Source organism: Suricata suricatta, chromosome 5, assembly GCF_006229205.1.
Source record: "Suricata suricatta isolate VVHF042 chromosome 5, meerkat_22Aug2017_6uvM2_HiC, whole genome shotgun sequence".
Taxonomy (NCBI): Eukaryota; Metazoa; Chordata; class Mammalia; order Carnivora; family Herpestidae; genus Suricata; species Suricata suricatta.
Genome location: NC_043704.1, coordinates 2492226 through 2502971, shown reverse-complemented (window position 1 = coordinate 2502971; position 10746 = coordinate 2492226). Strand labels below are relative to the sequence as shown.

The 10746-nt window shown below is 60.2% G+C and overlaps 1 long non-coding RNA gene across 1 annotated transcript; it reads left to right on the top strand.

Annotated features, from left to right (window-relative positions):
- The first annotated feature begins 102 nt into the window (after nt 1–102).
- On the top strand, nt 103–4525 carry LOC115291406. The gene is made up of 4 exons (XR_003908430.1): nt 103–184; nt 1755–2382; nt 3787–4095; nt 4370–4525. It is a non-coding gene; the product is annotated as an uncharacterized LOC115291406 (long non-coding RNA).
- The last annotated feature ends 6221 nt before the right edge of the window (nt 4526–10746 follow it).

The following is a 10746-nucleotide window of genomic DNA, read 5'->3' as shown; positions in this document are numbered from 1 at the left end:
GCGAGGGGACGCGGAAGAACGCACAGGGGGGCCGGGGGACACGCGGGGGGCACGCGGGGGGGGGGCGGAGGGACACGTGGGGGACACGGGGGGAGGGGGCCTCGGCAGAGGTCGGTAACGGACATCGGTGAATCCGCGGCGGAGATGGGAGCCGGCGGGGCACGTGGGGTGCGGGACCAGCGAGGTGAGTCACGGGGGCAGGACCCACGCAGGGAGGGGACCGGGACGGGTCGCAGTATGGGGGGGCAGGGAGCATCTCAGGTCAGGAGACCCCCGAGTTTCCCTGGGAACCCCCCTCCCCCTCTATAGGGCACTGGGTTTGTTTCCGGGCGGGAGCTCCTCCCCTGGCCGGTGCATGTGGGGGTAGCCGGCCCCATCGGTCACCGGGGGCACCATCCTGAGAGCCGGGGCTCCGGCTCCGCGCGAGGATACATTTCAGACCCACGTGCGGCGCCCTTTTACTTATTTATAGTTGGCACCAGGCTGGCAACATTGTATCCGCATTTGACCCGGGAGGAAGCTTCCCGGAACTGGTTGGGGGCACGTAGCTGTGACCAGCCTAAATAGCCACACCTCCAGGCCCAGGTCACTGACCGCTCTGCCCTGAGGTCTCCAGAGCACCCAAGCCGGGCAGGGCTGCCTGAGTCCCCCACCGAGCACCTGCTGGTGGTGGAGCCTGGAACCGGCCCAGCGGACTGAGTGCGGCTGCGCGTGGGGGCGGGCTTATCTCCACTCTCTACTTGATAGGTCTGTGACCCGCCCCTGTTCAGGTCCTCAGTCCAGCTGGACCTCCTGACTTGGACCAGTTTCTTTTGAAAACTATTTAAAATACCAAGCGCTATTACTGTCAGCTGTGCCTTATTTTAAATCTCTTCCAATTATTTCAGAAAACACTTGGACTAAAATAAAATGAAATAAAATAAAATAAAATATACGTGCGTGCACCTGTTCTCCTCACAATTCCCTTATCCTTGAAAAAGAAATTCTAGTTTGCAGTGTTGGTGGAAATGTAATACTTGTAAAACCTGGAGCCCAAACTAGCCATTCCAGTTTGTCCTCTGGTCCCAGATGTGCACACAGCGCAGAATTAGAGAAATCTGAAAACAACTCACAGACACCTGGCTAAATGAACTCCAGCCTATTCATTTAACATTTTTAATTTAGAACATTAAAAATTGATGTGATACTTCTATATATGCTAATATTACAGAATTTCCAAGATTTGTTAAGAGAGTGATAGGGCGCCTGGGTGGCTCGGTCTCTTAAGCGTCTGACTCTTGATCTTGGCTCAGGTCATGATCCCAGGAGCATGGGACCCAGCCCTCTGTGGGGGGCTCTCTGCTGACAGCCCGGAGCCTGCTTGAGATTCTGTCTCTCTCTCCCTGTCCCCCTCCCCTGCTCACTCTCTCTCGAAATAAATAAATAAACTTAAAAAAACAATTTTAAATGAGAGTTAAGTTTCAGGGCAGTGGGTTTACAATGACCCATTTCCTGTATTAAAAAAGCGATACATGCAAATATACATCTGGAAACTCCTACAAGGGTTAACCTGGGACATTCACCTGCTGCACAGCGATCAAGTGACCTTTACTGTTGATGGGTAGTAATCTTCAACTTCATCACATACACACATTTTATAAATACTTTTTAAAAACGAAATTAAAATACACTTCCTCATTTAGACACTTGATGACCACGTAACAGTTACTTTGAACTTCTAGATCAGCTCAGAGATACTGTATTTGTCTCAACAGAATGAAACATCATCAATATAATCTATATCCGGATAGAATCTGTGATCATTCAGACCTTCGCTGGAAGGAATTTGCATCTGGAAAACCTCAGCTGAACGGAGGAGCAGTGTAAACATTTACACAGAACTTGGCAGTCAGCCAAGCAGCCACTGACCGCTTCCCGGCCGGGGGCGGAGCACTGCTCAGATTGAGCGGCCATGCGGCCACCCCTAGAATGTACTGAGTTCCCTCTCTGTGCGTGCGCATTATTTCACCGACTTCGCAGCACAAAGCCCCGAGCTGGAGATCACAGGCATCTGTTTTACGTTTGCAGAGACTGAGGCACAGTGAAGCTCCAAGTCTTATCCGCAGGGTCGCAGCAGCCCGGCTCCAGACCCCTCAGCGCCCTGGCCCCTCCGGACCCCAGAAGTGGTGGGTCCCCAGCCATCTAAATTAAAATGGAAAAGGAAAAGTCTTACCTAGAGGAGTAGGTTGGCCCAAATGTGCAGAGGGCGGGGCTTTCTACAGGAACGAAAAGGAAAGTGGAATTCGAGTACCTTCCATGTGTGACGTATGTCCTGGTAGAGAGACTCGCCACTCATTATTTGCTCTAAATCTCAGAACCAACTTGCTTGATCCCATTTCACAGGTAAGTACACCAGAGCCCAGGAGGCGATCCTAAGACCAAATGGCAGACAGCTGCCTACCTCCAAGCCTAGAGCAGTCTTTCTAGTCGGGAGATTCCCTCTCACTGGTGAACTGCCCCCATCAAGCCCGCCCAAGACCCGCTCAAGGGCATGGATGCCAGTGTGGGCTCCAGGTGGGGCCAGATGGACGAAGGCCCTGGACACGACCATTAGGCTGTTGCCACTGCCCAGGCAACTGAGAGCCAAGGCTCAAGCCAGCCTGTGACGTTGGGCAAGGACATGATCCATTTGGGTCTTAGTTCCCTTTTCTGTAAAGAGGCTCCCACTCTAGGCGTCCCTGAGCCCGAGATGTGCCAAGAGAACCAAGCTATGGCGCCCGTTCAAGCATTTTTAAAAGTCTAAGGCAGGGGCGCCTGCGTGGCTCAGTCAGTTAAGCGTCCGACACTTGATTTCCGCTCAGGTCATGATCTCACAGTTCATGGGTTCAAGCCCCACATCTGGCTCTGCACTGACAGCTTGGAGCCTGCTTGGGATTCCCTCTCCCTCCCTCTCTGCCCACCCCCCCACAACCCTCTCTCTCTGTCAAAAATAAATAAAATGAACTTTAAAAAAAGGGCTTCTACAGGGGCAAAAAGTGTACAAGGGACTTTCCCTGGCAGAGAGACCGGAAGTGCTGGTGTGTATGAAGCCCCTGTTCCCTGTGGTTGTTGAGAAACTGTCCAGCCCGGACGTCCCGAGTCAGACAAGACACTTGACATCCATCCATCAGATGTCCAGGGTCACGAGAGAATACAAGTGGGGGCACTGGAGAGAAGCCTGGTCTGAGCAGCCTGGAGGTCAAAGTCAAGGTCACAAGAGCAGGTGAAGCCAGAGCCTAGCCAAGGACCGACCTTGGGCAAATGTCCGGCACGTGGGGCAGCCCCCTTGCAGGGGTGAAGCCCCGGCTTTGGAGGAGGCTCACACCAGCTCTGAGGGTGCTGCCTCCGTCGGCCACGTGAGGATGACGGTAACTTCTGGATGTGGTGGCCGAGCTGGGGGCACTGAGGACCTGTGACCTGAGCGCAGTGCCTGCTCTGACGAGAGCCACCCAGCTGACAGCCTCGGACTGTCACCGGCGTCCTTCCACAAGTCCCTGGGTCGAGTCAGGGGTGCCGGATGGGGAGGGAAGGCAGCTGGGCCAGAGCGCAGGCCAGGGCGCACGGACGGGGAGACCAGACCCAGGCCGTGCGGCGCAGCCTGAGACCCTCCCCGGGTGGCCCCAGCCAGCGGAGCGGGCGCGGTGCACCACAGGGCCGTTGACGGCCACACGCCTCTGACAGGCAGTCTTGACTGCAAGCCTCCGTCAACGGCTGTGAGGTCTGAGACCCCGCCTGCCCGGTCCTCCTGCCCCCCTTCATCTCTTGCAGGCACGCGACACCCCTCAAGCCGCTTGCGCCCTAACCCCACGCCGCGCGTTCTGCCTGGAGGCCCCCCACCTGACACAGGCACCTGCAAGAGAGACCTCGCCCCTGCCCCTTAGAAATGCCGCCTGACCAGGACGCCCCACCCCCAGGGCCGCACCCAACTCTGCAGGCAAAGGTGGGCGTCCTGCGCCCGTCCCCGTCCTGACCCGGAGGCCCGCGGGCCGGCAAATCAGGAAAGTGGTCCGGGCTCCTCGTAAAGGTGGGCCACTGCCCCGGGCAGGCTCTGCGCACGGGGCGGGCAGGAAACGCAAGGTAAGTGTGGCCTCTCGAAGGACGCTCTCCCTCCCTCCCGCCGCACCCCCACCCAGACACACAGACATTTTAATGTTTTCCTTCGCGCCAAATCAGTTTCCCAACTGCCTCTAGAGTTCAAAATAAGTGAATACTGGGGCGCCCGGTTGGTTCAGTTGGGCACCCAACTTTGGCTCAGGTCATGATCGTGCAGTTATGAGTTCGAGTCCCGTGTCGGGATGAATATTGTTTCTAAAGTTCACCTCTTCAGATTTGGCATTTCTAACGCACACAGGAGAGCCTGAACCCAGCTCACGACCTACTGTGCTAATTCCTGAGAAGTAGGAAGAGGGGCGCCCAGGGGGGCGCAAGGGGACGCTTCCGGAAGAAACAGCCCAGGACGTTAGTATGCAGGGGTGCAGCCCCTCCCGGGTCTGGGGGGGCGGGCACTATGTGCTCAGGCACAGACACAGATCCTGATGTGATTTGATGGGGAATAAAATACTGTAAAAACCCCAGTACTCAGAGTAACAGAAGATGAGTTGTTTCTGGAAAAAAGAGAGGCATGGGTAAGTGCCCCTGGCCACGGGCCTGCTCGCCCAAGCTCAATGTCACTTCCTGGAAACCCTTAGCCAAGAGGGAACATTAGGGTCACATCATGACACAAAATAAGCCCGTCCTTTAGCACGGGGATGGGCCGTGGCCGTGGACTGTGTGGTCACAGAGCGACCGTTCTTGCTGGGGCGTGGGGGTGGGGGCGGGGTTCCCAGGCGCCCTCCGCCCGGTTCGATGGAGCGGCCTGTATCGTGAGAGCTAACCCGCGTCTAGACCCGGGACTGTGGGGACGGTGTGGTCGTCCTGGGCAGAAGGACCCCTGAACTCACCGTCACAGGCGGGGCTCGGTGGGGGGACCTTCTTGCTGCCTCGGGGCCTCAGTTCTCGGCATGGCCCAGCGGGTAGCGACCCCCGTCCCGCCGCCCCCGCGGTCTCTGGGAGGGCCAGGCGAAGGCACCAGGGACAGCTGCGCTGGCTTCTTCTGGAGTCCGTCCTGCTGTCTCCTGGCCGGCCGGCCTTCCCTGCCCCACCCCCGTCACGGGGCGCTGCCCCCAGCCGTCTGGCAGCCCCCTTCCGCGTCCTCGCGGCTCCGGTCACCGTGAGGCTCAGCTGGCTCGTTGCTGCCCTGGAACAGCCCCCAGGGCTCGGGCAGGGGTGCGTCGTGACAACAGCGCCCCACCCGGCCCTGCGGCGCCCAGGCCCTGTGTCCCGTGTGCACGAAAGGCCACAAACGTGCTTTCACACGTGTGGTCTCTGGCCGAGCGCGTCTCTGGAGACGACAGGAGGGCCCAGGGCTGGACGCGGTCCCGCCTCACCTACTACGTTAGTCTGCGAGCCTCGGCACAGGCGACGGGCCCCCCCACCAACTGGGGGCTGGACGTCCAAGGTCACAGGTCGGCGGGGCTGGCTCCTCCTGAGAGGCCTCTCTCCCTGACCTCTAGATGCCCCCTCGTATCTGCCCCCTGTTCTTGTGGGGACACCAGTGGCCTCTTTAAAGACCCATCTCCAAACAGTCACATTCAGCACACGTTGGATACAGGACTTAACGTATGCATTTGGGGGTGTCAGCCCCCCACACGGCCATACATGCGCCTTCTCTCATTTTTATTTTGTGCCATGAACATGTCTGAGGGTACGCCGGAAGGCACTCCAAGTTCATCCGCGCCTTCCACGCCTCAGGACGCCTGGGCAGGACAGCCGTCACGGGCACACGGTCCGGGAGCGGGCTCACGCGAGGACACGGAGATGCTGGCTGGCCAGGTCGGGGAGCAACTCTGCTCTGACACCCACCCCCGCGGGGGCTTGGCTGCGACTGCCACCTTCGGGGGGTGGGATCTCAGGGGACCTTGGAATCTAGAAGGAAAGGGAAACAAGATCAAAAGCAACAACAATCTGATCCCGCTGTCTGGGGGTCGGGGTCCACAGAGAGAATCAGCACCTGCTGACCCAGCAAATCCGAACAGGGACACGGCGACACAGGGTCAGGACGGTGACACCGCGGTCACAGGGTCAGAACAAGGACACTGCAGTCACAGGGTCAGAATGGTGACACCGCAGTCACAGGGTTGATGATGGTGGTGACAACAGCCACCACCTGCTGCATGGCCTCCACATGCCACACTGTCCTGACAACACTATGAAGCAGGGACTGTCATCACACCTCTAGGGGAGGAAACTGAAGCACAGAGAGGGTAAGTAGCTTTCCTGACGTCACACAGCCCAGGAGCATCAAGGCCTGGGGGCTGCAGATCAGACTCATTCTCAGCGCGTCAACGGATGCCTACTCGAGGCACAGTCCCGACCCATGTCTGACCCTCTCTCCTGGGAACACACATGCTCCTGGCTCCTTCTGCAGCCCCTCCCACAGTGGCCGGATCCCTGCCGACTCCCACCTCACAGCCTGTGACCTCGGTGCGTCTGAGCTCTGGAGCAACACGGGGACCTGAGTTTCTGGGGCGAAGTTGTGTTGTGCGTGAAGTGAGAGGCCAGCGGGAAGGCGCTGCCCTGCTGCTGCCTCCAGAGCTGAGCGCCCACAGCGCGGCCCCCGGCCCCTCCTCCCGCTCCCCCGCGAGTCCCTGCGGGTCCCGGCGTGGAACGGAAGCTCCGTCCTGGGGACCCAGCAGCCCCAGCCTCGGACCGCTGTCACCAGCTGGGAATGGGGCCCCTCTGTGGGCCCCCCCGCCCCCGATCGGAGGGCCTGGTCATGGCAGCGCTGTCTCCAGTGCACTTTTGCCCTGACGAAGACGGGGTTGGAATCCGTACGATGTGCCTGTGGACCAGGAACACGGAGCCTACCCACGAGGTAGGACCCTTCTCTCCGCGGGGGCACCTCGTCCCCCACTCTGTCCCCTGCCTGGACTCCCAGGCGAGAGCTACTCCCTGGCGGCCTTGGGCCCGTCTCCTCCCCTTCACCCGGCTCGGCTCTGTCATTACCGACACCGGAAAAGGTGCTTGACGTCACTCGTCACCAGGGAGACGTCACCGGCTAACACGAAAAACACACGAGAAATAACAAGTGCTGGTGAGGGTGTGGAGGAAGGGCACGCTCATGCACGGCTGGCAGAAACGCAGACTGGTGCCGCCACTTTTCTGGGAATTCCTCAAAAATAGGGGCACCTGGGGGCACATGGGGGGCTCAGTCAGTTGAGTGTCTGACTCCAGCTCAGGCCATGATCTCACAGTTCGTGGGTTCGGGCCCCACGCTGGGCTCGCTGCTGTCAGCCCAGAGCCTACTTGGGATCCTCCACCCCCCCACCCCCGTCCCTTCCCTGCTGGCACGCTCTCCCTCTCAAAAATAAATAAACACTGAAGAAAACAGGGTAGCCTGGGTGTTTCCGTTGGTTAAGCATCCAACTTTTGATTTCAGCCTCGGGCATGATCTCAGGGTTGTGGGATCGAGCCCCACATTGGGCTCTGTGCTGACAGTGCAGAGCCTGCTTGGCATTCTCTCTCTCCCTCTTTCTCTCTGTGCCTCCCCTGCTCATGCTCTCTCTCAATCTCTCTCTCTCTCAAAATAAACATTTTTTAAAAAATAGAACTACGCTACAATCCAGCAGTTCCACGACTGGGTTTTTACCCAAAGAAAACGAGAACGTAATTTGTAAAGGTATGTGCACCCCGATGTTTACAGCACCAGCATGTCCTATAACCAAAGTACGGAAGGGCTGAAATGTCCACGGAGCGATGTGGGGTGTGTGCGCAGGGGAATATGACTCCGCCCTCAAAAGGAATGGAACCCTGCCCTTCGCAGGGATGTGGATGGAACCAGAGTGTGCTACGCTACAGAAAGTCAGTCAGAGAAGGACAAATACCATATGATTTCATTTAGATGTGGAATCTAAAAAACACGAGAAAGAAGCAAAAATACAGAGAAGCAGAACACAGAGAACAAACTGGTGGTTCCCGAGGGGAGGGGCTTGGGGGCGGGTGAAATGGTGACGGGGGTGAAGAGGCAGAAGCTTCCAGCTATAAAGTGAGCCGCAGGAAGGAAAGTGCAGCGTGGGGACCGGGGTCGAGGGTGTTGCGATGACGTGGTGGGCGCGGCGAGCAACGCTCACAGATGGACCTGTCAATCCGCTCTGTCGTGCGCCTGAGACCAACACGGCCCTGTCTGCCAGTGACACTTCGGTGATTAAGCAGCAGTGACCACAAGGAGGGCTGTGTCACCACCGCTGGGGAACCGCCGCTCCACACCGGCTGGGGCGCCCTTCCGAGTCCCAGGCGGGTCAGGGGCCCCCGATTCGCCAGCACAGGGGAGCGGGGTCCCGCCTCCAGCCACCGGCTGAAGTGCCCGCATCACACGCCTGTCCCCCACCAGCTGCGCCCCAGGACCGCTGCACCGCTCCACCGAGGGGGGCCTGGGCTGCCCGTGCAACTCGCTCTAGCCAACGGGACAAGAGACGTGACGCCAACTTAAATGCCGCCTAAAAATGGCTCCAACGATCCATCTTGCGATGTCTGCCCGCGGTTCAACACAAATGAATCCGGAGAAATATCTCTACAAGGCCTTGCCTGCGGCCCCACCACGCGGACGGCAGGCGTGCGGCCGCTGAGAGGCGTTGAGCACCGTCTTGAGCCCCTTCTCCACGGACCAGGGTGAGAAGTGTCACAACGGAGGCAGAGCGCCACACACAACCAGACCAGGAAAGACGAGGACCAGTGCTGGGAACAAGCGGCCGCCTCGGTGAGGAGCCCAGAGCGTGGGGAGGCCGGCGGGCGTGGGGCCGGGGCCAGTGCCCAGGCTCGCCCAGCCCTTTCACCTGGGCCCTGCCACACGTGTGCGTGCGCACACACACACACACACACCCTGCCCCTGCAGAAGGTGCAAGAAACACCCGCATCCCGCCCTGACCCGGGGGCCTGCAGCCTCACCGAAATCCCAGCCGGAGCCAGAGCTGCTGTCCATTGGGGCGGCGCCCCCTTGTCCCCTCGAGCCTGTGAGGCCGCGATGTCACCCCATGTCACAGGAGAGAAGAGTAAGCCAAGCGTCCGGTCCCGCACCCAAGGCCCATCTGATGTGAGCGGCGTCGAAACGCACGGAATGCTCCCCCCGCCCCACGTCAGACCGTCCGGGCTGCGAGCTCAGGACGGACGCCCGCAGGCTCCGTGGACGACCAGGATTTAGCCCCTGTTGAGGGCTGTGTTACAGAGCGTTCGTTGGCCCACTGCAAGGACACGGCCCCGTGGTCGAGCCTCGCGACTCCGTCATGAGCCGTGGACCGTCCGTGGCCCCCACCCTTGCCCGAGCACAAGTAATCCTGCCGCCCCCCCGATGTGCCCCCAGGCCACCTCGACTCCACCTCCTGTCTCTAGAGACGTGGCCCTGGGCGCGCCTGCATAGGCGGTGGCCGCACTGTGTAAGGGCCACGTCTGTCCCAGACCCCGGACCTGCCGCGTGGGGCTGCCCCCTTCCTCCCCTCCCTCTCTGGTCACCAGCCGCCAGGGAAGGACCTGCGATCAGGGGCTGTGGGAAGGAAGCCAACAGTCCCCGGGCCCCACCGCTGTCCGTGGGGTCCCCGAGCCTGTGGCCCCTGCGGCCACAGCGGGCATTCTCCGGGCGGCTGACCTGGCTCCAAAGTCCCCTGCTTGCGGGGGGGCGTCAAATGTGACACCCGCTCAGAGCCCTGTCCCCTGCATGCAGTCAGACCTCAGGCGAAAATCTCCCCTATCACTGGGGAGGCATCCTGAGCAGTTTCATCTCCGTGGACTTTACCGGAAGGTAAGTTCTCACTGACTGAATGTGCCCTCCGGACACCACAGGCGGCCACAGAGGAAGTGACAGGAGGGCTCCAGGCCCCCAGCTCCAGACCCATCAGGGGTAAATGCAGGCCTTTTGCCCTGTTTCAGACGAGAAACCACATGGCACCTTGTGCACGGCACCTCCCATCAGCCCCCGCGCCCCCACCTGGCAGCCGTCACTGCCCCCATGTCCCCACCTGGCAGCCATCACTGCCCCCGTGTCTCCACCCAGCAGCTGTCACTGCCCGTGTCCCCACCCGGTGGCCACCACTCCAACCTGGTCTCCGTAACGACCGCCTGGGCCTCCCAGTGCAGGGTGCTCCAGCGAGGGCTGGTGACGTCTCCCCACACCTGAAGCAGTGGCCCCTCAGCCCAGTGGCCGGAGCCCCCGCCTGTCTCACTGGACGTCCCAGAGCATAGAGGCTGAGGGAGGCGGGAGCGGCCGGCTTTCTCCGGGAGCCTCCGTCCCAGGCCAGCTAGGAGGACAGGAGGGACTGGGTGGGGATGGGAGGACCGGGGGGCAGGAGGGACAGGGGGACACGGGGCAGGGTGAATGTGGGTGCAGCCCATGCTGGACACTCTCTCAGCTCTCAGCGTTTTTGGGGAACATGAGCTGCACGGCCGTCCGCCAGGCAGGAGCCAAGGAATCTGCCCCCTGGATTTGCCCCTGTCCCCCAAAGCAGCCACTGCGCTGTCAGCCCCTAGGGGCACCTCTGCCATGGAGAGCCCCTCATGGCAGTCACCCCACTCCTGAGGGTTGGGGGAGTGGCCAAATCAGCCATCCCGGGGACGCAGGGAGAGGACAGTGTCCACACACCCGGGGGAGAGGTGTCAGGAGGAAACAGCCCCGGCCTCGCCCGGACTGGGCGGGACGGACGG